Source organism: Saimiri boliviensis, chromosome 13 (genome assembly GCF_048565385.1).
Source record: "Saimiri boliviensis isolate mSaiBol1 chromosome 13, mSaiBol1.pri, whole genome shotgun sequence".
In the NCBI taxonomy this organism is placed as follows: Eukaryota; Metazoa; Chordata; class Mammalia; order Primates; family Cebidae; genus Saimiri; species Saimiri boliviensis.
The window spans coordinates 30,087,715-30,113,299 of NC_133461.1; the positions used below are offsets into that span (position 1 = coordinate 30,087,715).

A 25,585-nucleotide genomic window follows, 5' to 3' on the forward strand; every position below is an offset into this window, starting at 1 on the left:
TGTCTTACCATGGCAAAGCAGGAGAGAGAGTGAAGAGGGAAGTGCCACACTTTCAAACAACCACTTCTTGTGAGATCTCCTTCACACTATCACCAGATTGACAAGGGGAAGTTGGCCTCCATAATCCAATCACCTCTCACCACACCACCCTCCCCCCCATGTGGGGATTACAATTCAAGCTGAGGTTTGGGTGGGGACACAGAGCCAAACCATATCAGGCCCGAGGCAGGCGAGGGCTGGCATCCTGGAAGCAGCTGAGGCAGAGAGCTGGGAGCAATGACGGGTGCTGGGGAGGGCATGGGGCCGAGGTGGCGGGAGCTGAGGTCAGGCTGTAGGGCCTGGCAGCCTGTGCAGAGGACCCTGGACTTTACTCTTAGTGGTATGGGAAGCCGTTGGAAGGCTCTGAGCAGAGGAGGGACATGATCTGATGGGTGCTTTACAACATCACTCATCAGCCATCATCACCTTGGGTGTTGCACGAAATGAGGCCTGAGAGAAGGGCAGGGGCTGAGGCATAAAGGGCATTATAGGCCAGGTAGGGAAGATGGGCCTTTAGCATGGGGTCAATGGGGAGCCATGGGGGAGTTCAGAGGAAGGAGTTAGTCCTTATCCTCATCTTGGAGCAGAAGGCTCTAAGCACAGAGAAGTGAGGTCACCCTTCTTGGAACACACAGCCAGATAAGGTGGTGCTGGGATGGAAAGCAAGGTCTTCAGATTCCTATCCCAGTTAGTATGAGCGTTCTCCTGAATAACAACAGGAAACATTTACTGAGCATTTTCTCAGGTACCAATCCACTTAATTTTCAAAACAACCCCTGAAGTCGGCAATATTATGACTCTCATCTTAAAGACAAGAACCACAAGGCACAAAGGGGTCAAGTAACTTGTCTGAGGTTACGTGGCTTAAGTGGTAGAGCCGGGATTGGAACCCAGGCAGCCCGGATCGGGAGTCCATGGAGTCAACCAGTGTGCTCCAGGGCCTTGCTAAGTCCTCCAGCCATGTGAGGAAGTGGGTGGGAGAACCGGGACCAGTTTCTATGGTGCTTCCGGAGCCGAGCCAGCTCTGGACTCAGAACCCCATACTTCTGCGAACACCATCCTTAATCCTTTCCCACTGAGATCCCCACCGCAGGAGACACTGAAGGAACAAGAATAGGAGCAGAAGAGTAGACCCGAAGAATTGCCTCCCCAGGATGAAAATTCAAAGCTGTTTCTTAACCTGTCGGGCCCCCAGATCCCTCAGATCTCGAGTGCCCTGGGGAGCTGTCGTGCCCTCTTGGCCATAAGCAGAACACAGAATGCCGACCTCTTGTGCGGTTTGATCATGTGAACCACCCGGTTGAAAAAACGAAGGGTATCGAATTAGGAATGAAAATGATTCCTTCCCCAAGCTCTGAATGCACTCCAGAATCCCTAGGGAGAGGCTTGGGTTTGTGTTGGCAGAGGAGGAGCTGGTGGAAATGTCTGTAACTCAGTCTCACGCTTCCTCCTTCTCCCTGACTGATTGCCTTAACAGGCGCCGAGGCTCTCCAGCCGACAGGCCACCAGAGGGCAGCCACAGACAGAGCTGGCAGTCTCAGGCGGGCAGGCGGGTTAGCGTCCTTTGAGAAGGCCGGGGTTGGATGTTGTGGCACTGCAGAGGGAAAAGCGTACACAGGAGCTGAAACACACTGAGCAGGCCCAGGACGTGAGAACGTGGATCTGGAGCCACACCCAGCCCGTGGCCTTCCCACACAATAGCTGTGACAACTCTCCGGTTCTGTGGCGTGTGCACCAAAACAATACCTGTAGGCTACGGCTCAGTGACAAAGTGGGATTATGTGTGTGTGTTTCCAAGATTAATTTGAAAAAGGTGGCTGGGCATGGTGGCTCACACCTATAATCCTAGCACTTTGGGAGGCTGAGGCAGAAGGATCCCTTGAGCCCAGGAGTTTGAGCCCAGCCTGGGCAACATAGGGAGACTTTGTCTCTATGAAAAATTTTTTTTTAATTTTGAAAAATAATTTTAAAAAAGAAAAAAAAGGCAAGTCCTCTGTAGTTGTGTAAAGACCATGGCTGGAAGTGACTACAGATCCTACTTTATTTACCACCGTGAGGGTGGTTAATTATCTGAATCCTGGTGACATTGGCTGGTGATGGTTTTAGCCCAAACACACACATATGTCCCCACATCTCCCATGTGCTTCTCACACTGAATGAGAATTATCTGCTTATTTACATGGGTACCTTAAGACAGGAACCATGTCCTACGAATCTCAGTTCCCAGTTGAACTAGAATGTATGTCAAGCATACATAGAACATTTCGTTCTGTTTCTCCAGCAAAGCCTGGAAGACAAGAAACATGATGCCACCTTGGATTCTAAGTAGATAAAACTCTCCGGTTCTGTGGCCTGGGATCATTTCCAAGTAGGCTGGTCCGTGATTTTAGGACAGAGGTCAGCAAACTATGTACCTAGGCCGTATCTGGTCCGTTGCCCATTTTTGTAAGTAAAGTTTTATTGGAACAAAGCCATGCCCATTCATTTACTTACTAGCTATGTCTGCTTTTGTGCTACAGCAGCAGGGTTAAGCGGTTTCAACAGAGACCATATTGCCCACCTACTCTGAAATATTTGCTATCTGGCCCTTTACAGAACAGTCTGCTGACCCCTGCTCGAGGAGAACGCAATAGCAGCCTTGGGATGTGGCTGGGAGGAGGGCTCCTCCCTGCTTCACTGTGGGACACAGGGATGATGGTGGGGCCAGCAGGGCCTTTGAGGGCTGCTAGCTGTGCCCTGAGTGTGCTATGGGTGTGTGAAATCTGTTTTATGGGGACAGCCTTGCTGAGAAGCCAAGGGTCCTGCCCAAGTCCATTCAATTCCTGATATCCAGCTGCAATGCTGGCATAACCTAGCCCAGCCTGGGAGAGTCTGGACATCTTAGATCAGTTCCACTCTCTCTCTCTCCCTAAACATTTAAAAAAACCATTTTATTGAGATACGATTCACATATTTAAAGTGTAAAATTCAATCCCTTATCTCTTAACCTACTTGTCTTGTGACTCTTTCTCCTTTCATTTCCTTAAGCTACATCTGTATAAACTTGTTCTCTGCAAATATTTCAGTGAATGTATTCACAATCAGGTGCAAGTGATGATAATAGTATGACTAGACTCTCAGGATGACCCATATCATGTGGTATGCTTTTGTCTCAGGTAGAGTTTTCTCCAGGTAGATACTGAGCTGGAGTTTGGGCTACAGAAGAAGTCAAACAGTGAGGCGGATCCAACAAAGCCTTAGTCATCCTAGCTCTTGCCTGGATGTCCAGGCTTCGGTGCTTGTCCAGACCTCTCTCAGTCACCAGATACAAGTGCCCCTGGGGAGGAGGCTCCCTGCAGGGAAGGCCAACTCTGAAGAGCTGACCCTGGAGGCTGTCTGCCACCATACTCCCCATAGCTGGATAGTGAGTCCTTCCCTGAAGGTGATCTAGGAGCTGTGTTTCCATGTGCACCTCACTGTCTTAAAGGATCCCCTAACTCAGTGACTCTCCAGCCGCATCCCCTGCCCCCCAACTGATAGGAGGACTCTCCCAGGACCAGCGCATTCTCTTTCTGTAGAGGCAGCCCATCCTCATTTCACAAGGTGCTGGGCTTTCCTCTGCTGAGCTAAAACCTGCACTCCTAAAAGGCAGGAGTGCTAGTCTGGGTTCTGCCTAGCCCAATCCCCTGCTGGTCTCTCCATTCATTCCCCATGTGACACACGTCTGTGATCTCTGTCCAGATAGTTGCTGTTTAGTCCAAATCCCCCTGATATATGGTTCCAGTTCTGAGTGCAGCTCTCTAGGGGGCCTGCTCAGTGCTGAGACTATGTCCTTCTTGCTCCGAAGGACACAGTCAAAGCACGGTGTTGACCCAACTGAAGTTTACGAAAATCCTTCGCTACCAGCTACTGCTGATCCCAACAGCCCCAAACTGTCCTGCTGTAATTGATTTCTCAGACACAAGTAAAGAATTTTATATTTGTCTCAGTTTTTTTTTCCCCCAATTTTTAGCCCCTTACCAAGGAAATTTGCATTTTAACAGACAAGGATGAATATCTGAGAAGGGATTCCTGGGTGGATCAAAAGATGAATTTTCAGCTCTGGAAGCTCGCTGTTCCTGCAGACAGCCACAGATTAGTGCTTCTTAAACCAGTTTCAGGGGTATGTAGCAGTTCATTACAGAAAGCTCAAACAGTTTTAGCAAGAAGCGCCCTCTCAGAGGGTCACTTTATCCTAAGATTTGGGGACAAAAATTCCTATGTTAAACAACTCAGTAATAAATAGAAAAGAATGCAAAATATACGTGAATTTCTAAGGGAAATTACTGATGTTAAAGACATTTCACACGTCTTTCGGTATGCCTTCGGCCCACCCCAGGCCTCCCTGGACAAGGGCCACATGGTCACTCTCTAGTTATGGGGTGCTTGATGTAGATAATGATGCTGTCCAACCTGGGCCAGAATGGCCATGCCTGGGCCAAGACACACACAAGAACACCAGCGAAATGAGAACCAAACACACACTCCCTGCCAGTCTGGGTGATGCCGTTTTTGAGGTAGAGGGTCCCTCATAGATAGGCAGTCTGATTTTTGTTTTGTTTTGCAAAGATACTAACGCCAAGAGCCAGAGAATAGAAATCATTTGCTCAAGGTCACAGATGGGGCAGATTTGTGGTCCCCTGAGTCTGAGACTCATGCTCAGCTTTCCTATGGGTCGTTCCAGGGACGTGAAATTGGCAGGCTGTGAGTCTAAAACAGGGCAGGTAGACTTCTCGGGTTGCTGCTCCAGGCGCTCATGGGGCCGTGGGCATAGGCACAGGCAGGAGTTTCCGGCAGGAGAGCTGCTGGAGAATCCCCAAGCTTGATGTGCTGGGCAGCTCCCTGTGGGTTGAATCCGCCTGGGTCAGCTACCAGGGATTCACCCTGGATCCATTCTCTTACTTGTGAAGCTGACATCAGAACCACCTTTTATGACTCTAAGAGAAAGCCACACTTCTTTGTCAACAGTTATTTCAGACATTGACACTTTTTTCCCCCTGGTTGTTTCTTATGGAAAACAAGACTGCTCCCCCCCAAGTCCCAAGTGACTGTCTTCTTTGATGCTGCCCCTGGGGCTATGTGTGTGACACCATCATTTGGCAGACCATGAGAAAACAAAAGAGAAAACCCAGAAGGGTTGGGGTTTCTAAGATCTAGGGCACAATCCATCCCTTGAGAAGCAGCAAGTGATCTAGCTGAGAGAGAGAAGACTCACATGAATTTGACAACAGTAAAAAAACCTTAAGGAAGGAAGGGTGGTTCAGGCTGTGATTGAGGGAACAGCTCTTAGAGGGGAGGGGCAAGTGGGGACAGGAGTGATCCACGGAAACCTTCTTGGAACTGCCATCTCTTGTACTAGGTGTTGGGGGACCAGCACAAGAGTACTAGACTGGGGTGGTGGTGCATGTTTACAATTTGAGTTCACCTAAAGAAATTTTGTAAGTGGGCCCATCTCCAGTTCCTCCTGAGTTCCCTCCCAGGGTGTCCTCTGTGCCCAGTGATTGTATAAATCTCTAAAGTCAGGAAAAGACTATCTCACCAGCATGCATCTTCTCAGATTGGCCCTGCTCTGTGGCTTCTTCTCTACAGTTGTCTCTGCAGCCTCTCTTAGCCTCAGTTTCCCCATATGCAAAAGAAAAGATTTGTTCTTCTGCTCCTCTTTAAGAAGGTTGGGAAGATAAATGGCATTAGAGGCTAGATCAATTCAACACAAGCCCAGTGAAATATTGTGCTGGGAAGTTTCATTCAAACTATTCTCCTCCAATCTGTTAAGCATGGCTATAGAGACAGTGAGAGAAAGAATTTCTGATAGGGAGGGGAGCAGGCAGAGGGGCAGCAGGCTTTGTATTCATTCATTCCACAAGAGCAAATACTTTTGGGTTCCAAGCAATGGAGGGAGCATACAAACAGGCAAGTGTGCAAGGGGGCTGCCTTGCCACCTTTCCTGAGTGTCCAGGGCCGGAGCAGCCGGTGGAGGACGTGGCACTTGGAACCTGCTCAGCTGCAAGGGCAAACCACAACCAAACCAGTAACTGCTTTTCCAGATGCTGCAAACAGCTTTGCCGGGCTGGAGAGTGTGAGGCAGCTGAGAGACGGAGAAGGGCCTGCCGTTTCCAGCGCTCCGACCGGTGTCAGAAATCCTCAGAAGATTGATGGGCCCTTTCCAAAGAGGAGGCCAGAGCACTTCCAGGATGAGAGCCCGGGAGGAGCCAGGCTTTGGAGAACTTGGCACAGAGCTGCCTTTTGCCCCCAGGGACCTGGATCTGAGCGTGGTCCCAGAGTCTTGGCAGAGGTCGTGTTTCAATTGGCATCCTCTGCCACAGTGGAGGAAGCCGACCACAGCCGGACATCCTGTGCCAGTTTGGGAGGGTTGGGAGTGCCTTTCAGAGAAGTCCCCAAACCCTGAGCACACACAGTCACACTGCATTCATTCAGCACACAAGTGCTGTTTCTAAGGTCAGCACCAGATGTGACTTGAAAAGTGTACAAAAGGAACACAGATTTCAACAAACGGAATCCTGCCTGGCTGTACGCTTTAATGGAACAGCCCTCACAGGCCAACCTGGGTGGGTTTAAATTCATTTAAGCCACCTTCCTGATAGAGGGCTCTGACTGCAGAGCACTCAGCCAAGGGCTTGGAGCATTTCCTCCTGTAGTTAGATTTGGTGGAGGACTAGTAGGGCTGAGTCCTCAGTGCCATTGAGCAGTGAATTGGGATTTGTTTCCCTGAGACTAGGGGTGGCAGGGACGGTGTAAGGTTGTGGCAAGGTCTCTGGAGTCAGGCATTCTGGAATTGAGTCCTTTCTAGGACTCTAACTAGCATATGTCTGCAGGCAGTCAATCTCCTCACTGTCCAATTCTGATTCCCCCCAGTTTGAAAATTCTAAATGGGAGTGTTCCAAGTGCAAGCGAAGATTATATTTTTAATATGAGTGGAGGGTTCCTGTTAATCCCCAGGTAAAGGAAAGAGTTTTCTAAGTCCATAGACTTTTGATTTCCCTTAAATTATTATGTTAATAGCAGATGTAAAGATAGTGCTAGTTGGAGTCAGGTAGATAGGAAGAACTGATATTCATTCAAATCAGTTTACAATGGCTCATACCTGTAATCCCAGCACTTTGGGAGGCCAACACGGGTGGATCATGAGGTCAAAAGATCAAGACCATTTTGGTCAACATGGTGAAACCCCATCTCTACTAAAAATACAAAAATTAGCTGGATGTGGTGGCAAGTGCCAGTAATCTCAGCTACTTGGGAGGCTGAGGCAGGAGGATTACTTGAACCTGGAGGTGGAGGTTGTAGTGAGCCAAGATCGTGCCACTGCACTCCAGCCTGGTGACAGAGCAAGACTGTGTCTCAAAAAAACAAAAACAAAAACAAACGGGCTTAAGAAAAAGGGAGTTTATTGGTTTCCATGAAACCTAAGATTGGGATGGGTCTGGCAGGAGCTGAAGCTGGAAGCTGGAAAGTTTTCTGCAACGGAGATGGCCTCTCTGCTTCATTCTCTCTTTCTGTACATTATGAGTTTCCTTTGTTTACCCAGAGTCCCTGTCACTCATAAATGTCACAAGTCTTTGTCTTGTCATGGTACTGACTTCTCCCTCCCTCTACTCTTCCTTAAAAGCTCACCACTAGTGAACACAGCCTTGGGTCACGTGCCCGTCCTTGGTCTAATCAGCCTCTGTGATGTTGTCCCTGTGTACTGGGTGGTTTCCCTAGAGAGGGCTGGGCTGGGAAGAGGCAGGTGCAAAAGCTATGTAAGACAAGAACATCTTGACCACTTCAGCACCCTCTACTCTAGACATTCTCTCTCCATTTGGGTCCAGGGACTCCACATCCCATAACGCTTCTCTTTCTCTGGTGATTACTTTGACAGCTTCTTTGATGGTCTTTTCTTGCTGCCTAGCCCTTTAGTTTTGATGTTCCCTAAGATGCTGTTCTTGATTATCTTTATTAGTTTCTCAATAATCCAGGTCCTTAGTCTAGATACTAAGCATACAATGGAGAACAAGACAGCCTCCATCATCACAGGATTCACAGTCTAAAGAGCAAACAAGCGGTTTCAACCTTTCGTGACAAGCTCCATGATGGGAAGTGGGGAGAAGGTCTTGAGAGCACATATCAGGGGACTTAATTCCATCCACTGAGGATTCCCCAAGTATGTTTCCAGCTCCAATTCTCCTTTAGCCTGTATTTGTGACTGTACTTAGTTGACATCTGCATCTGCAAGTTCTGTAGCAGTGTTAGATCTAAAATATCCATAATGGAAATAATTGCTACCCACCTAGAGCTGCGAAATCTATATTACTGATAGCTATTAACATTGGCACATCCTTCAAGGCTCTAAGGCTGGATACCCGAGAGTCCACTGACATCTCTTTTCTCTGATCATCAAAATCCAGTGAGTTGCTAGGTCTTGTCAAGTTGCCCTTGGTGATGTCTGCAGGACCCAGTCTACCCCTACATCCCCACCACCATTTCTGATTCAAACACACGTCTTCTCTTCTCCTTGGTGTTGCAATAGCTTCCAGTTGTTTCCCTCGGCTTGATTCCCACCTCCCCCTCCTCAGTCTATCAACAACACAGCACCCACAGTGAAGCTTAATTTATCTGGGGGAAAAAAGAAACAAACATTTTTTTTCCCTCTTATTGTGTACTTTCAGAACAGGATGCTTTCCCTGTGGTCACCCAAATGTGTGTGGGGTTTTCCCCATCAACCAATCAATCCCCTAGCCACATCAGCTAGATGTCCTATAATTTAACTCAATTCTGACACTTCCTGGAGACAGCGTCAGATCCCGCAGGTGAGGGCTTGGTCCCACAAGACTGTGCCTTACCTTGAGGGGCCAGACGTAAGCCCCAGATTGTGATCTGTGCTTCTGAGCGACTGGTTATAAATCCCACTACCTCCTCCTTCGGTTCAATTAATTTGCTACGATGACTCACAGAACTCAAGGAAACACATGACTTACGTTAACCCGTTTATTATAAAGGATGAACAGCCAGATGGAAGAGATGTATGGAGCAAGGTATATGGGAAGGGGCAAAGAGCTTCCATGCCCTTTCCGGGGATGCCACCACCCTCAAGACACCTCCACATGCTCAGCTATCCAGAGCTCTCTGAAACCTGTTCTTTTGGGTTTTTAATCAAGGCTTCATTACATAGACATGATTGATTAAATCAAGTTGGTGATCAACTCAGCCTTCAGCCCCACTCCCCTCTCTGGAGGTTTGCAGGGTAGGACTGAAAATTCCAACCCTCTAATCACATGGTTGGTTCCCCTGGCAACCAGTCCCCATCCTAAGGCCATCCAAGAGCCCGTCAAGTGTTGCCTCATTAGAACAAAAGATGCTCCTATCACCCAAGAAATTTCAAGGGATTTAGGAGCACTATGTCGATGCTCCTGTCACTCAGGAAATTACAAAGATCTTAGGAGTTCTGTGTCAGAAATCATGGTCAAAGACCAATTATTAGAACAACAGATTTTTCTAGTGCCCTATCTGCAAGGGTTTTAGGAGCTGTGTGCCAGGAATCGGGGGCAGAGAATAAATGTATATTTCTTATTATATCACAATATCAAATTTTGCTTTTCTGTTTTTACTTACATCTTAGTCTGTCCAGGCAGCTATACCAGAATACCATAAACCAGGTGGCTCATAAACTGCATAGACGATGTGCCAATATTAACAGGTAGAAGGATTACTGGATTTATTTCTCACAGTTTTGGAGGACGGGTGGTCTAAGATCAAGACACTAGCAGATTTGGTATCTGGTGAGGGGCCACTTCCTGGCTCATTGCCTTCTTGCTGTGTCCTTACATGGTGGAAGGGAGTAACTAGCTCTTGGGGCCCTCTGTTGTGAGGGCACTGATCCCAATCATGAGCCCTTGTGGTCTAGTCACCTCCCAAAGGCCCCACCTCCTAACACCATCACCTGGGGCTTGAAGACTTCAACAAAGGAATTTGGAGAAAGACACAAATATTCAGATCATTGCAACCTAACTCTCATTCAGCTTCTAAAATCTGGAATCTTAGTATTTGCTATTTTTTTTCACTTCTCTCTTAAAAACCAGAATAGAATACTAGAGATAACACTAATGTTTCCTTTTAGATAACCAGTCATACCAAACCCGTTTGTTTACAGCAGGTGCTTTCCCTAGCATTTGCCACATTTTGGGGCTCCATCTGTGTGTTGGGGTTTCTTTGGGGCCTCTATTTGATTGTATTGGTGTGTTGCTTTCTTCCGTGCCAACACCATACTTAATACATTTTTTTCTACAAAGTCTTACTATCTGGTGAAGCAAGGCCTCTGCTGTTTTATGATACAATTGCCTTGGCTATTCTTGTCTCTGTGTGCATGTGAGTGTGTGTGTGTGTGTGTGTGTGTGTGTGTGTGTGTAGCATGAATGTTTCCTCAATTTTAGAGCAAGTTATGCACAATTTGGAAGATTGAGCCTATATGACAGAGCTGTGACATTTCAAAATATCAACCAGATGATAAATTCTGACCTGCACATTGTTCCTGTGCTTCATTAGCCAACAAATACCTTTTACTTGTGTGGCAATTTATAATTTCTCAAACCCAGTAGAGTGGTAAGAGGCAGCATTATTGCCACCATTTAATTATTTCTTAATTTTATGTTAAAAGTTTTGTATTTCAGTCAAAGCTATATGTGTGCATAAAGAGTCAGATCCATTTACAAGCTTTAATATGAAAAACAGCAGTCTCCTGCCTTTCATTCCACTTCTTCCTTCCCAGGGGCAAACATTTCAACTCTGATTATTTTGGCAATTACAGTCACACACCACGTAATGATGTTTTGGTCAACGACAAGCCACATATGTGATAGTGGTACCGTAAGATTATTAAACCGTATTTTTGTTGTGCCTTTTCTATGTTTAGATACACAAAGACTTACCACTGTATTACATTTGCCTACAGTATGCCTATAACGTGCTGTACAGGTATGTAGCCTGGGAGCAATAGGCTGGAACACATAGCCTAAGTATAGTAAGTTGTGCCACCTAGGTTTGTGTAAGCACACTCTATAATATACCAGTAATTAAATCATCTAACCATGCATTTCTCAGAATGTATTCCTGTTGTTAAGCAACCCTTGACTCTATTTCCATGTCTTTGAATAATACACTTAAACTCGCCTTGCCGCCTGTTAACGTTTCAGTTGTAAACTTTAAGGTTTTTTTAAAAAAATTGTTTATTTATTTATTTATTTATTTATTTTGAGATGGAGTCTTGCTCTGTCTCTCAGGCTGGAATGCAAACTCTGCTCACTGCAACCTCTGCTTCCCAGACTCAAGCGATTTTCTTGCCTCAGCCTCCTGAGTAGCTGGGACTATAGGTGCATGCCACCACATCCATCTAATTTTTGTATTTTTAGGAGAGACAGGGATTCACCATGATGGCCAGGCTGGTCTTGAACTCCTGGCCTCAAGCGATCTGCCCGCCTTGGCCTCCCAAAGTTTTGGGATTACAGGAGTGAGCCACTGAGCCCGCTAGCTTTAAGCTTTACATATTAATCTGCTGTGGATTTCTCTGCCCCTCCCACCCACGTGCACCCTTCCCTTTCTTCATCCTGGCTATCTGGTTATGTCGCAATTTGAGTTAGATCAAGCTTTGGGGTTTATGTGAACACAACTGCATAAAAGCCCCGTTTACAGCCAAACCATGTAGTGAACCACGATGACTTTTCTTTATCCACACAACTTTCCGTTCCTCCTGGAGGTAATGATTACCTTGCTTTTTTGTTTGCTTGGTTCCAGTTTAGTTTACGCATATCTTATTCAATCTCGAGGCCTTCATCCATAGTCTAATTCTTCCCTTTGCAATCTGGTGCCAATTTCATCTTCTGGGACATCTCCCCTGGAGATTTCTGATGTGCTCCAACGTGGACTGGAAGTCTCTATGCTGAGTGCGCACCTGTCACCCTGGGCCTTTCATCCATTAGCAAAGCTCTTTCATGTTGGATCTCTGTGTCATGATTATATTACCTTCTAGTTCTGGGGACACTTGTCCTTAAGGAGCTTCTGGGAAAGGGGCGCATGGGAGGGAAATATTTTGAGAGCTTCTATGTCTAAAAATATCTGTCTTCCCTTTTCTTGATTAATTGGAACTTTAGAGGATTATGGAATCTCAGACTGGAGGGATTTAAGCTTCAGAATTTTTAAGGTATTGACCAACACCTTCAAGTTTCCGACATGTAATTGAAAAGCCCAAGGCCTTTTTGAACTTTGAAAGCTTGTAAGACTTTTTTTTCTTTGCAGTACACTTAAAAATTTAAAAGCATTCTAAAAACAATGTTTTAAAATTTCAGTGCTCTAAAACTTTGTCGTGTCGTTTCACCCATCATGCTGGGCACTTACTTGGTAGATCCTTAAACCTGTAAACTCAAGTCCTTCCATCTCCCTTCCTTTTCTCCTTCCTTCCTTCCTGCAATTCTTCTCATCTATTTTCTGTTGTTTCTTCCTGGAGCTCCTATAGTTTGTATATCGCAACTCCTGAACTAGTCTTCTGATTTTCTTATCTTGACTTTTCTGTTTTCCATTTCTTTTTCTTTGCCCTTTTTCATTAACTTTGTCTTCTACAAAGTCTGGGATTCCCATTCTTCTCCTGGGAAGGGTCTCTGGTCCCCTCTCGAGAGGAGACATGTCCCACTGCCTTGTTGCAGTGGCCTCAGGGTAAGGAATTGAGTCCCACCCAGTGTGATGGATAAACCCAGACTCTCAGCAATGCGGGCAGAAAGGATCCTCACATACCACGGTGACCAGGTAACTCTGTGCACAGACCAAGGTTAAGAAATGTCATCGGGGTGACAAAGTGTTTCCTTGGTGGTCAGGATAAAAGCAAGAAATCTCCAGTAAGGGAGGTTGAGCCTCCAGAGAAAGGAAAGGCAAGAAATCTGTATGATGAGGGATTGAGCCTCAGGTCAAATCTCCAGGATGGGAAATACCCCAAGTCTCAACTCTTCAGAGAAGAATAGGATACCTACTCCCAAACAGTCCACTAGCTTATGGGATCCCTTAGACCCCCTTCACCTGCTTAATACCCCTGATCTTAACCTCTCTCCCTCTTAGACAGCCACTACCACCCCAGACCCTGCACCAGATCCTGCCCCAGATCCTCCCCTCCTCCTTACAACCCTGAGTTTTGGGAATCCTAAGTACCCTTCCCTAAAAGGCAGAAACTGACTTCTTTGCCTCCTTATCCCTAGTTACGGTAAACAACCTTCCAGCCATTTCCAGTCTGTAACCCATATCCATTCTTAATCTGTAACCCACATCCAATCCCCATCTGTAAACTACATCTGTTCCCAATTGGTAATCCAATCTGTTCCTTATTTGGGAAGCAATGCTGTATCCACAGGTGGAAAGAAGGAAGGGGCAGACTCACACCTTTAATCTCTTTATAAGGCACTAATTCATTCAGTGCCTTATAAAGGTGTTCTGATCACCTTTAAAAGGCCTCATGTCTTCGCTGGGCGAAATGGCTCATGCCTGTAATCCTAGCACTTTGGGAGGCCAAGGTGGGCAGATCCCTTGAGCTCAGGAGTTCCAGACCAGCCTGACCAACATGGCGAAACCTCATCTGTACTAAGAATACAAAAATTAGCAGCCGGGAGTGGTGGCATGCACCTGTAATCCCAGCTACTCAGGAGGCTGAGGCAGGAGAATCACTTGAACCTGGGAGGTGGAGGTTGCAGTGAGCTTCTAGCCTGGGTGACAGAACAAGAAAAAAAAAAAAAAAGCCCCGTGAAGGCCCCATGTCTGAATATATCATTTTGTTTGTTTGTTTGTTTGTTTTTTGAGACAGTCTCACTCTGTCACCCAGGCTAGAGTGCAGTGGTGCGATCTTGGCTCACTGCAACCTCTGCCTCCTGGGTTCAAGTGATTCTCCTGTCTCCGCCTCCCTAGTAGCTGGGATTACAGGCATGCACTGCCATGCCCAGCTAATTTTTGTATCTTTAGTCGAGACGGGGTTTCACCATGTTGTCCAGGCTGGTCTTCAACTCCTGAACTCAAGAGATCCACCTACGTCAGTCTCTCAAAGTGTTGGGATTACAGGCGTGAGCCATCGCAGTGGGCCTGCATACATCTTAATATGGTTGCATTGAGGATTAAGTTTCAACATGAATTTTGGAGGGGACAAAACATTCAAACCCTGGCCTCACCCAGGATGGCTTGCAGCTTCTGCTTTTGCCTCTTGAAACTCTTGCTACCTGGTTGCAGAAGGCGACCCAACCAACAGTCAGTACCAGCCACCAGATACATGAGCAACGCCATGTTAGGTCATACAGCCCATCGAGATGACAGGTAACTGCAGTTACATGAGTGAGCCTGGGCGACACCAGCAAAAAAAAACATCCCAGCTAAGCCTGGACCAGATTGCTGACCTGCAGGAACATGACCAGATAAAATGGTTGTTGTTTTAGGCTGCAAAGTTTTAGGGTGGTTTGTTCCACAGCAATGGATAACTGCTATGATGTGCACATTGGTTTGTGATCACTTGCGCGTATTTCCCTTGTCAAATGTAGTTCTATTTTCCTTCTAAATCTGATTGCTCTAATGAATGGGCTCTTTTTCTCTACTAAATTTTATAATTGTCAATTACCAATTTGTACAAATGCACTAATTTTTATGTTATTGCTTTTCTACCAATTGGGAATTGACAATTATAAAATTTAGTAAAGAAAAAAATATAAAATTTAGTAGAGAAACTTGCTGTTAAATAGCAAGTTTCCTGAATGAAATTTTTTATTTTCATACTTTGATAGATTTTGCCTTGTTAACAAATTCTCTGCAATCCCTAGTTTGCCAAGGCTTCTTTTTATATATTATGAATTTAAAACACCAAAGAATATTTGATGTTTATTTAATGGTTTTTCTGCATTGACATGAGCGTAACAGTTTTCTCCTATAATTAGCTAATACGGTGTAGTTCATTAAAAGATTTCCTGATGATAAGTCAGCCTTATATTCCTGGATTAAAGCCTACTTGGTGATGTTATATTTTTCTTTATACACCGATATATTCAATTCATTAATGCAGTTAATTTAGAACTATTGTGTCCAAGTTCATACATGAGCCTGATCTTTGCTTTTCATTCTTTGTATTGTCCTGCTTTTGGAATGAAGATCATATTAACCTCATATGATGAATTAGTTGGTTTTCTTACATTTTCAATGCCCTGAAAGAGTTTATACATGATGGTAATAATGTATTTCTCCAAGTTTAATACAATTTATGTAAAACCACTTGAGCTTGTCATTGTCTCTTTCTCCTTCTCCTCCTTCTTTTTTATTTTGAAATAATTTTTAGACTAATGGAAAAATTGCAAAACGTTGCAGAGAATTCCCATAGACTCTTCACCCAAGCTGAGTCAGAGTTTTTCCACAGAACGCTAGAGTCCCACGACACTACCCGAGGGAGAAAGTGTCCAGCCGGTTGCTTTAAGGAGCTTATTTCCTCCATCCTCAGGAGTCTTTAGATCCTTCTAATCCCACCCAACATTTTTAGAGACGGTGCTAACATGCAAGTAACTGGTAAAACAAACAAAAACGCCCAGCACATTACTGAGTGTTCCCGGAGCAGCCTTCATGGCTCTGATACTACTGGGCTCTGCGTTGGCTGCAATGAGGACCAGACACAGTCCCCAGCTTCAAGGAATCTGCCCTCTCCCTTTTGGAAGGCAGACCTGCACTCTGATAATATGAGGTGGAGTTCAAACTCTGTTACCTGAAAAGAGCAGATCAGTGGTAATATGATCAGGGATGACAATTCCCAAAGCTGCTGGGAAGCTTTCATGGAACAGGGGGTTATTGGTGGGAGAAGGGGTGGGACCATGAGGCAGGGGAGTGGAGAAAGACTCAGGTCTGTGGCAGGCAGGTAGGATCCCAGAGGAAAGTGTGGATATGTCAGAGGACAGAATGCCAGGGTCGGATGTGTGTGTGTGTGTGCGCGCTGCGGGGGTAGGAGAGTGGGGATGGAGAGGATGATGAAATGGAGCAAGTGACAGCAATGAACACAAACTTTCCTGCTGCACAGTTTTGCCCAGGGCCAGCCCTGGGCCTGTGAGCCATCTGGCAAGACCTGCAATTCTACATGCATAAAATTGTCTACTTTCCCTTCCCTTCCCTTCCTTACTACAACCCACGGGTGTATGTGTGATTGCAAAATGCAGTTTACAAAATTCGAGAATTCTCTCTGACCCCACTCCGTGCCACTCTCCTGGTGGCCTTGTGATTTCATGGATGACATGTTTGGCAAGCCCATGCAGTGCTGAGAGATGGCAGGGCCTTCAGAGCTGGAAACCCACAAGGGTTTTGGATTCTTTTCCCTCTCTTTCCCTAACCTCAAGTCGTCTCAGCAAGCATTTTATTGAGCACTGAGAGCGTGCAAGGTACTAGCCAGGTGTTAGAAGGAGACAATGGTGTTAAAAGAGGTGGATAAGAGGATGAATAAGATCTGATCCCTGTCCTCAGTGTTCTCCTGTCCTTGCTTTTCTTTTCTTTTCTTTGTTTTTTGAGACAGAGTCTCACCACTCTGTTGCCCAGGCTGGAGTGCAGTGGCACAATCTCAGCTCACTGCAACCTCCACCTGCCGGGTTCAAGCCATTCTCCAGCCTCAGCCTCCCGAGTAGCTGGGACTACAGGTGCCCGCCACCATGCCTAGCTACTTTTATATTTTTAGTAGACACAGGGTTTCACCATGTTGGTCAGGCTGGTCTCAAACTCCTGACTTCAAGTGATCCACCCTTCTCAGCCTCCCAAAGTGCAGGGATTACAGGTGTAAGCCACCACACCTGACCTGGCCTTTCTTGATGAAGAAAGGGCACTTTGCAGTTTACAAAGCACTTCCTTTTTGAACTTCACAATATTCCTGGGAAGGAGACAGGGAAGGTTTTACTGATCCCATTTTACAGGTGAGAAAAGCAAACAATATAGTCAATGTCATGTTGCTGGCAAGCAGGAGGCTCAGGGAAGATCTGGAGGTCCTACGATGCCCCAGGCAGGAAGAACTGTTCAGACTGCAGCCTCCAAGGCTGTTCCTGTGTCCTGTTTATTTCTCGGATCCTGCGCCTCAGCATAGCATAAAGCACACCCCATGACCCTTTAGCCCTACATGTTCAAGGCTGAATGATATTCTTTTGTATGAATAGACCACATTTAGTTTATCCATTATTCATCCATGGCTGGCCATTTGCATTGCCTACCTGTTCTTTTTGAAGTGTTTCTGGATAACCCATTCTGAATCCAGGAGAGAGAAAAAAATTAACGTCAGACCTCCAGGTGGACGGGATCTCCTCCCAACTCAGGAGTGACTTAAACCATCAGGAACCAGCAGGAAGCAGGGGGCATGGGAGTAGTCTTTGGGGGCTACAGGATGAAAGAGAAGCGGACAAAGGCGACCTTCACAGGGAAGGGAGTGGGTGGGGAATGGTGGGGGGTGGGGTGGGCCCGAAGAAGAAGGCTGTGGGCAGGGCTCTGTGAAAGGGGACGGGCGAAGAAGGGGATGAAAGGCTCTTCAGGGAAGTAAACAGAGAGACTGACAGCTCCTCTCTTGCTCTTGATTAAGGAAAAGAAAGGCAGGCGGGAAGAACAGGGGGAAAAGGAGCGAGCATATGTGTGGAGGGTGGTGAGTGTGGAGGCTGAGGAGGCAACCGGAGCGCAGGAACTGAGATGTTGATGGACAGCGAGGACCCAGCTGGCTACGGAGTGGGCGGTGCCAGTGCCAAATGAAAACCCAGGGGCGAAGTGACCTTAAAGGTACTCAAATACAAAGCTCTTTTCCTTATGTAATCTCTCCCAATTTATGCGTTTTGGAAAACCTTGCTATTGTGATTATAAGTAACGAAAAATAAAACACAAATTATTAGCATGAATTTTGCCATTTATCTTTATATTGTGCCATTGATTGATTGATTAATCACAGTAAAACGCCCATAACATAAAATTTACTGCTTTAACCATGTTCAAGCGTATGGTTTCAAGCGCATGACATGAAGTACTTTCATGCTATCATGCAATCGGCACCACCCAAGAACTCTTTTCATCTTTCCAAACTGAAAAGAGTTAATGCTCCCATTAAGCACCAACTCCCGAGTCTCCCCCTACCCAGGCCAGGGCTGCCACACTTCGACTTTCTGTCTAAGAGTTTCATTGCTCTAGGCACCTCGCTCGTCCCTGGATGGACACCTGGGTTATTTCCTCCTTTGGCATAAGCAATGCCAGTTTTAAGTGCAAATGTAAAGGCATTTAACTCATCTTTAAAATCATCAAAATTATGCAGTTTCTGTTTCATACCCTACATATTCATACGTGTTTTCTTTTCTTTTCTTTTCTTTTTCTTTGAGATGGAGTCTCACCCTGTACCCAGGCTGGAGTGCAGTGGCACGATCTCAGCTCACTGCAACTTCCGCCTCCAGGGTCCTGGTTCAAGCAATTCTCCCACCTCAGCCTCCCAAGTAGCTGGAATTACAGACACGAGCCACCATGCCCAGCTAATTTTTGTATTTTTTTTTAGTAGAGATTTCATTTCACCATATTGGCCCATCTGATCTTGAACTCTTGACCTCGTAATCTGCCTGCCTCAGCCTCCCAAAGTGCTGGGATTACAGGTGTGAGCCACCTTGCCTGGCCCATATGTGTCTTATTCTTATCACAATAAGGGAGATGCTGGATAAAACCAACTCAACTGTGTTTATTTCATGTTTTGATACATTCCACCTCTACCTTCAGTTCATTGACAAGGAAGGAAGGACTTACAGGATGAAGAGCTTGGGCTGCCTGTCTTTTCCTTTCTTTGGATGTCACCATTTTCAGTGTAAGTGTCTGGCTACCACAGAGAAACAACATTAGTAAAAAAGGAAATAATAAAGTTCCTTGGTCATTCGTGCTTCTTAGAATGTCATTGTCATCTTTCTAAATTGGAGGCAAGCTCTGGTTGGAATGGAAAGCTGGCTTCTCAGGGCTGTCAGTTCCCCACTCACTCAGTTGTAGATGAGCAAATATGGAACATGAGCACAGAACTCCTGTGGGCTCATGATACGTGGGAGTCCAGAAGACTCAAAGGGAGGGCCTGATAAGGGTGTCATGGAAGCAGCACAGTGGGCACAGCAGGCACTATGTGTGAGCAGGGCAGCCAAGAGCAGATGATACAGAGCAACGCTCCTCTGCTCCATCGTCCCATGGGACTTCACATATAAAACACAAATCCCAAAATGAAATTATTATTAGGAATTTCAAGGTGGGGAGTGGTGGCTACCAAGTGTAATCCCGGCACTTTGGGAGGGTGAGGCGGTCAGATCACTTGAAGCCAGGAGTTGGAGACCAGCCTGGGTAACAGGGTGAAAACCTGTTTCTACTAAAAATGCAAAAATTAGCCAGGCATCGTGGCAGGTGCCTGTAATCCCAGCTACTAGGGAGACTGAGGCAGGAGAATTGCTTGAACTTGGGAGGCGGAGGTTGCATGGAGCCGAGATTGTGCCACTGCACTGCAGCTTGGGCGACAGAATGAGATTCTGTCTCAAAAAAAAAAGAAAGAAAAAAAAGAAAGAAAAATTTCAAGACAGCTACAGCAGAGTATTAAAGCAAGTGTAGGGCCCTCCTGAGGGCGGAGTAGGGTGGGGTTGGGGGCTTGCATGACTGCACAGCTTTTTTGTTCATGTGTTTATGGAGCTGATCCAATAAATTGACCTTAATAAAGGAAAGGAAACAGATAAAAGCACAGAGGTTTACCCAAAATGGTCCTTTTGAAGAGTACCAGGTGGAAACAGCAAACAACAACAACAACAACAACAACAACAACAAAAAACCAGGAAGACCAGCAAAATGAAGAAATGACAGCCCCGCCAACAGTCTGCAGTAAGAATGGTGGGTATGTAATATGTTTTAGGACATTTTCTTTCTAATATATAAATAACATGTATATATTTTAAGTTCTTATGTCTTAAGGTTAAGTTTTAAATTTCTAGAAAATCTGCTTCCATGGCATAGCACACGAATGAGATGCTGTTACAGCTTTGACAGCCCATGAATATGTTGAAAGCTCTAGACAATTGTACTTGGAGGGCATGGGTTGTGTATTCTATTGCTTTTGTATCACTGTTGATACTTGCCTAAAGCACATGTTAGATTGTTGGTAAATTCTTGTTGAAGAGCTGTGTGTGGGTGGGAGAGGAATTTAAAGTCCGGTGAACCTGAGCTGGGGGATCCTGCTAGTTCTGCTAACAGTTAAGGCTGGTTTTGTCTAGCAGCTCACATAAATGTAAACTAGATATCAAAACATTAAGAAGTATGGTTTGCTCTGTGTTCTTCCAAAAATTATGTGTAATACATCGTTTTTATTAAGTATTTTACTCTAAAAGACTATCATTGAATGAATGAATGAAATGGAGAAGGAGATAGCAACTCTGTCAATTATTAGAGTCTCAGTTTATTCATCTGTTGTGTTTTAAACTGTATGACACATTATGACAAAATTCTATGATTTGATTAATATTTAGAAATTGAATTAAGATCATCAGTGTTTGCTAAGAAGAAATCAGATACATTTATGTAGCATGGGAATCCATTTGCTACCAGATATTAAACCTAATGAAGAGTGTTTAAAAAACAGAAGAGCAAATGACAACTGGAGAGTCAGAAGACAATTATTCATTTAGCCAGGAATTACTAAGTGCCTCTGGGTGTCAACATGCTAGGCGCAGTGTAAGTTAGAGGAGAAGCTACCATTGCTAACCTCAAGTTATTAATTTGGAGATATACAAATAAAGCTATAAAAATTCATGGTCAGACAACATATCATCAGGAATAAGATTAAAAGAGAGACTACAAATGTCCAGAGAAGGAGGGGCCTCTCTGTGGGTAGAGCTCAGGGAGGCATGGCTGAAGAAATTTGAGTTTGCATAATTTCTACTTGTCAATGTTTAGGCCACATGCATCTGCTTCTCATGCTATGAGAAGGATTATGGGGTCTTTTAACCAAACATTCATTCAGCAAAATATTTCCTGAGCACTAAATGCCAGGCACTATGCAAGGTACTGGAGATATAAAAATGAACAAATGGAGTCCTGTCCCCCAAATTGCTTATATGGTTATTGGTGGGTGGTGGTGGTGGGCAGTTGAAGTAACCAAGAGCAGTGCAATGCGGAAGTATGGGTAGGTAGCTACGTGGTACCTGGCTGTGACCCACTGCAGCTGCCTTTTCTACCCAGTGATGGCAAGACTTCCTGCTGTGCCTGCATGTGGCCTCAGCTTTTTTCTTGAGACAGTTACCAGATAATCACTACCCATCAATCAGGCCTGGCACAGAAAAATAGAATGTATTTGCTTTCCAGGTAGCAAGGGCTAGAATAACACTAAACACATTTGATGTGGGAATTCAGAGTGCTTTTTTGTGGATTTTAGTTGTATCAGGTCTGTTCTCACTCTGCTAATAAAGGCATGACTGACACTGTGTAATTTATTAAAAAGAGAAGTTTAATTGACTCACAGTTCCACATGGCTGGGGAGGCCTCAGAATCATGGTGGAATGTGAATGAGGAGCAAAGTCACATCCTACATGGCAAGAGAGAGCATGTTCAGGGGAATTCCCCTTTATAAAACCATCAGATCTAATAGGACTTACTCGCTATCATGAGAACAGCACGGGAAAAACCCGCTCCCATGATTCAGTTACCTCTCATCAGGTTCCTCCCACAACACGTGGGGATTATTACAATTCAAGGTGAGATTTGGTTGGGGACACAGAGCCAAAGCATATCATTGGATAAAAAAGAGTCACAGGTAGATGAACAATTAACTGGACCCCAATGGATGGATAGATTTCTGTATGTCAGAAACTTCCAGGTCCCCTTCCACTCCTTGTGCTGTTGCTGCTTTACTTGCAGCTTGGAGGCAAAGTCATGGTTCTTGGGAAACACAGCTTCCTTTTGGTAACCATGGACTCTGCTCACAAGTTCCCAGATAGGGGCCCCAGTGGGAGTAACAAACCCCAGGGGGGACAGGGCCTCCAGGTGTGGAAGTGGAGCTGGGCCAGCCTTTTGGAGGAAGTCCAGGTCATTAGACCAGCCTCCAGGTTTTCTTTGGCTGAAAGAAGAAGTTGCAGCCTCTTTGACTGGCTGGTGCCAGGCAGGCCAGGCACATGAGCTCACAGTGTTCCATGAGTCCTGGCGCTGGAGACTGGGGTGGAGGGAGGTAGATGGCTGGGGTGGCTGCAATGGCTCCAGGTCTGCAGCACACAGGGCACCAGGCCAAAGAGACAGGAAATATTCTGGGCTTTCAGACATTGTGTCATATGATTGTTTATTTGGGAAGAGGAAGCCACCCAGGGAGCACTGGTGCCCATCACCATGTCTTGAGAGAGAAATCCATCAGTGCTGTGTCACCCTATTCACCCACACATGCCTGTGGGCACAGACACACACAGGAGCACGTGTCCTCATCCCTTGCCCCACCACCCCTCAACCCCTGCTCACAGTTGAGACAAGCTCATGATACTCAAAGAGGAGCAACAGAGCTCCAGAGCCCTGCCGCCTACAACTCTGCAAGGTGCTGCAATGGGGACCTAGCTCTCCTATCGCTCTTGGGCAAGTCGCTGAGTTCCAGAACCTCAGTTTCTCCACCTGTAAAATGAAGAAAGGAAAACTCCTTTAATACTGCATATAGGGAACCAGATGGAGAAGAGCTGGAAGAACAGAATAACATCTGTAGCTAGATGATGAGAAATTTCTGTCCTCCTAACAACAACACAGGCATGAGAGTTAGTCACCTCAGATTCCCTCTTGCCCCTCCATACTCAGTTGTTCTCTGAGGCCTGCTGACCCCCTCCTCCAGGTCTCTAGCAAACCTCCTCTCTGGCCCCACTGCTACCATCCTGAGTCAAACTCAAGGTGCCTTCACCTAAGCCACTGCAGTGACCTTCTCACATCTCTCTGCCTCGTGCGGCCAGCTCCCATCTGCTCTCAAGCTGCCAATGGTGTCATCAGCAGACTGGATGGCTCTGGTTGGATGCTTCTTCTTCCCAAACTGCTCAGGTCTCCTCCTTGCCTACAGATTGAAATTCTAAGTTTCAAATTCCTCTCTGATCTGAACTCACCTACATAGAAAACATAATAGAAAATTGTATTTTCTATTTCCACAAGATACTACCATACCAGATCCCTATTTCTTGAACTAACTTTGCAAATCCTTACCTTTGTGAATTTGTCTGTTCTATTTCTTTATTCTGAGATGTGCTTTTGTTCAATATTCATCACGTCTACATCACAATTCAGAAAAATAGAGCAAATTCCTTACCTCAAACAATACTCTTACTAAATTCCAGATTAATTCCAGATTTAAATGTGGAAAAACAGATGAAATCATAAACGCATTGGAAGAAAATATGGGTGGGTATTAACATACCTTGGAGCAAGGTCTAATATTACACCAGTCATAGAGTGGATAACATCTCAACCAAGCTTCAAGAGACAAATAACTTAGCCAAGTGAAGTTTAAAATGCTTGTCCATTGAGAGGAATCTTAACAGAAATGCATGGAGTATGATTTGGGAAGCAGTCAATAAACTGTGAAAAGCAGTTATCTCTAAGGAGAAGAGAAAAATTCTTGTGTTTTATAAGTTTAAAAGGGAACTTAATTCTTTTTTTTTTTTTTTTTTTTTTTTTTTTTTGCCACAGGAGTTTCACTCTGTCACTGAGGCTGGAGTGCAGTGGCATGATCTTGGCTCACTGCAACCACTGCCTCCCAGGTTCAAGCGATTCTCCTGCCTCAGCCTCCCAAGTAGCTGGGATTACAGGTGCGTGTCATCATGTCCGGCTAATTTTTGTATTTTTAGTAAAGACAGCATTTCACCCTGTTGCCCAGGCTCACCTCAAACTCCTGACCTCAGATGATCTGCCCACCTTGGCCTCCCAAGTGCTGGGATTACAGGTGTGAGCCACTGCACCTGGCTGGAACTTAATTCTCCTAACCTGATATATATTATTAGAAATTTATGGAGATAACACATTACTCATGCAATTTAGAATTTTAGAGACATCAGTAAGAACAAAATATAAAAGCTAATAGCAAAGTGATAAAAATAGTTGTAACATATGTGACAGTTAAAGGGTTAATATCCTCACAATGTGAAGAGTTCTTACAGGTAAGTAAGAAAAAAAAAAAGTAACAACCCATTAGAAAATGGGCAAAGGACACAAGCAAGCAATTACAGAAGAAAAAAAGAAATATTAATGGCCAGAAATCTTTTTAAAAAATATCAGCCTCATTAATAATTTTAAAATGTGAATTAAGACAAGAAGCAAAGATATCTGCCAACATTTGGCTGTCACTCACACCCTGAGTAGACTCCAAGTCACTGGTCAGGCTGGCCTCTGCAGGTGGCTATTTCTTCTGATGACTTTGAGACCACTGTCTCACAACACCTATGAGTCTTTCTCTTCAGTGTCCTCTTTTGCCTCCAACTGATACAGTGCTGGCATGTTTTTCCAGGTGAGTCTTATTCTACGCTGGACCGAGGATGGACATTCGTTCTCACTGTACCCATGGGCTTCTGGCCCATCCTTCCCATCCACTCTGTAGAAAGCCAGGTGTATTCATTTCCTAGGGCTGCTACAACAAATTACTACCCACTTGGTGTCTAAACAGAACAAAGCTTTGTTCTCTCACAGTCCTGCAGGCCAAAAGTTCAAAATCAATGTGTCAGCAGGACCGCTTCCTTGTGGAGGCTCTGAGTTAGAATCTGTTCCATGTTTCTGTTCCAGCTTCTGTTGGTTCCCAGCAATCCTTGGTGATTCTTGGTGTGTAGACATATCACTCCAATAGCTGCCTCTGTCTTCACTTGGCATGTCTCCTGTGTGTCTCTGTGTTTCCAAATTTTCTTCTCCTCATAAGAATACCACTGTTTGGATTTAGGCATGCCCCCCGCCCCCACCATCCTGTGTAACCTTACCTTAACTTGATACATCTATAAAGATCAAATATTTCCAAACAAGGTTATGTTTGGTATAACTTTATCTTAACTTGATACAGCTATAAAGACCAAATATTTCCAAATAAGGTTATATTTGCAGGTTGCAGATGGATATGAGTTTTGGGAAAACACCGTTCAACCCAGTACACAGGGTTTTGGTCAACATGAAAAGAGACCACATTCTAGAAACATAGTGACTATAACCTAAAGACCTTAAGAGAAGACAGAGGTAGAAGATATGCAGTTTTATATTTATTCTAATAACTCCAAATGTTAAATTTAACGTGAACAGAGATTAAACCATTGGCGACCTCTTCCTGCCTACTAAGACTTGCATTTGAGGTTCTCATCTGCAAAGCACAGTCACCTTTGAGAGTCACTGGAAGCCAGTATTCATGGACTGCTGGATGTATGATGCAGCGTCATGAGTAACTGGTAGTTGGAAACTGCAGAGGTAAGGAGAGCTATATTGTTTCAATACAAACAGGTTCCAAAGCGCCATGGCATTATGAATAATAACAGTGTTACTACTTTTTCTC

The 25,585-nt window shown here is 45.1% G+C and overlaps 1 long non-coding RNA gene across 3 annotated transcripts in view; it reads left to right on the top strand.

The window, feature by feature from the left end:
- LOC141580782 (uncharacterized) overlaps positions 1-25,585 on the top strand; it is a 117,257-nt gene that overhangs the window by 87,070 nt on the left and 4,602 nt on the right. The window contains exons 3-6 of one of the 3 annotated variants that reach the window (XR_012513106.1): positions 17,648-17,838; positions 19,778-19,944; positions 23,752-23,870; positions 25,339-25,500. This is a non-coding gene — a long non-coding RNA (uncharacterized LOC141580782). Of the gene's footprint in view, positions 1-17,647; positions 17,839-18,425; positions 19,945-23,751; positions 25,501-25,585 lie in introns of all 3 variants that reach the window. The other 2 variants (XR_012513105.1, XR_012513107.1) reach the window with 2 other exon arrangements.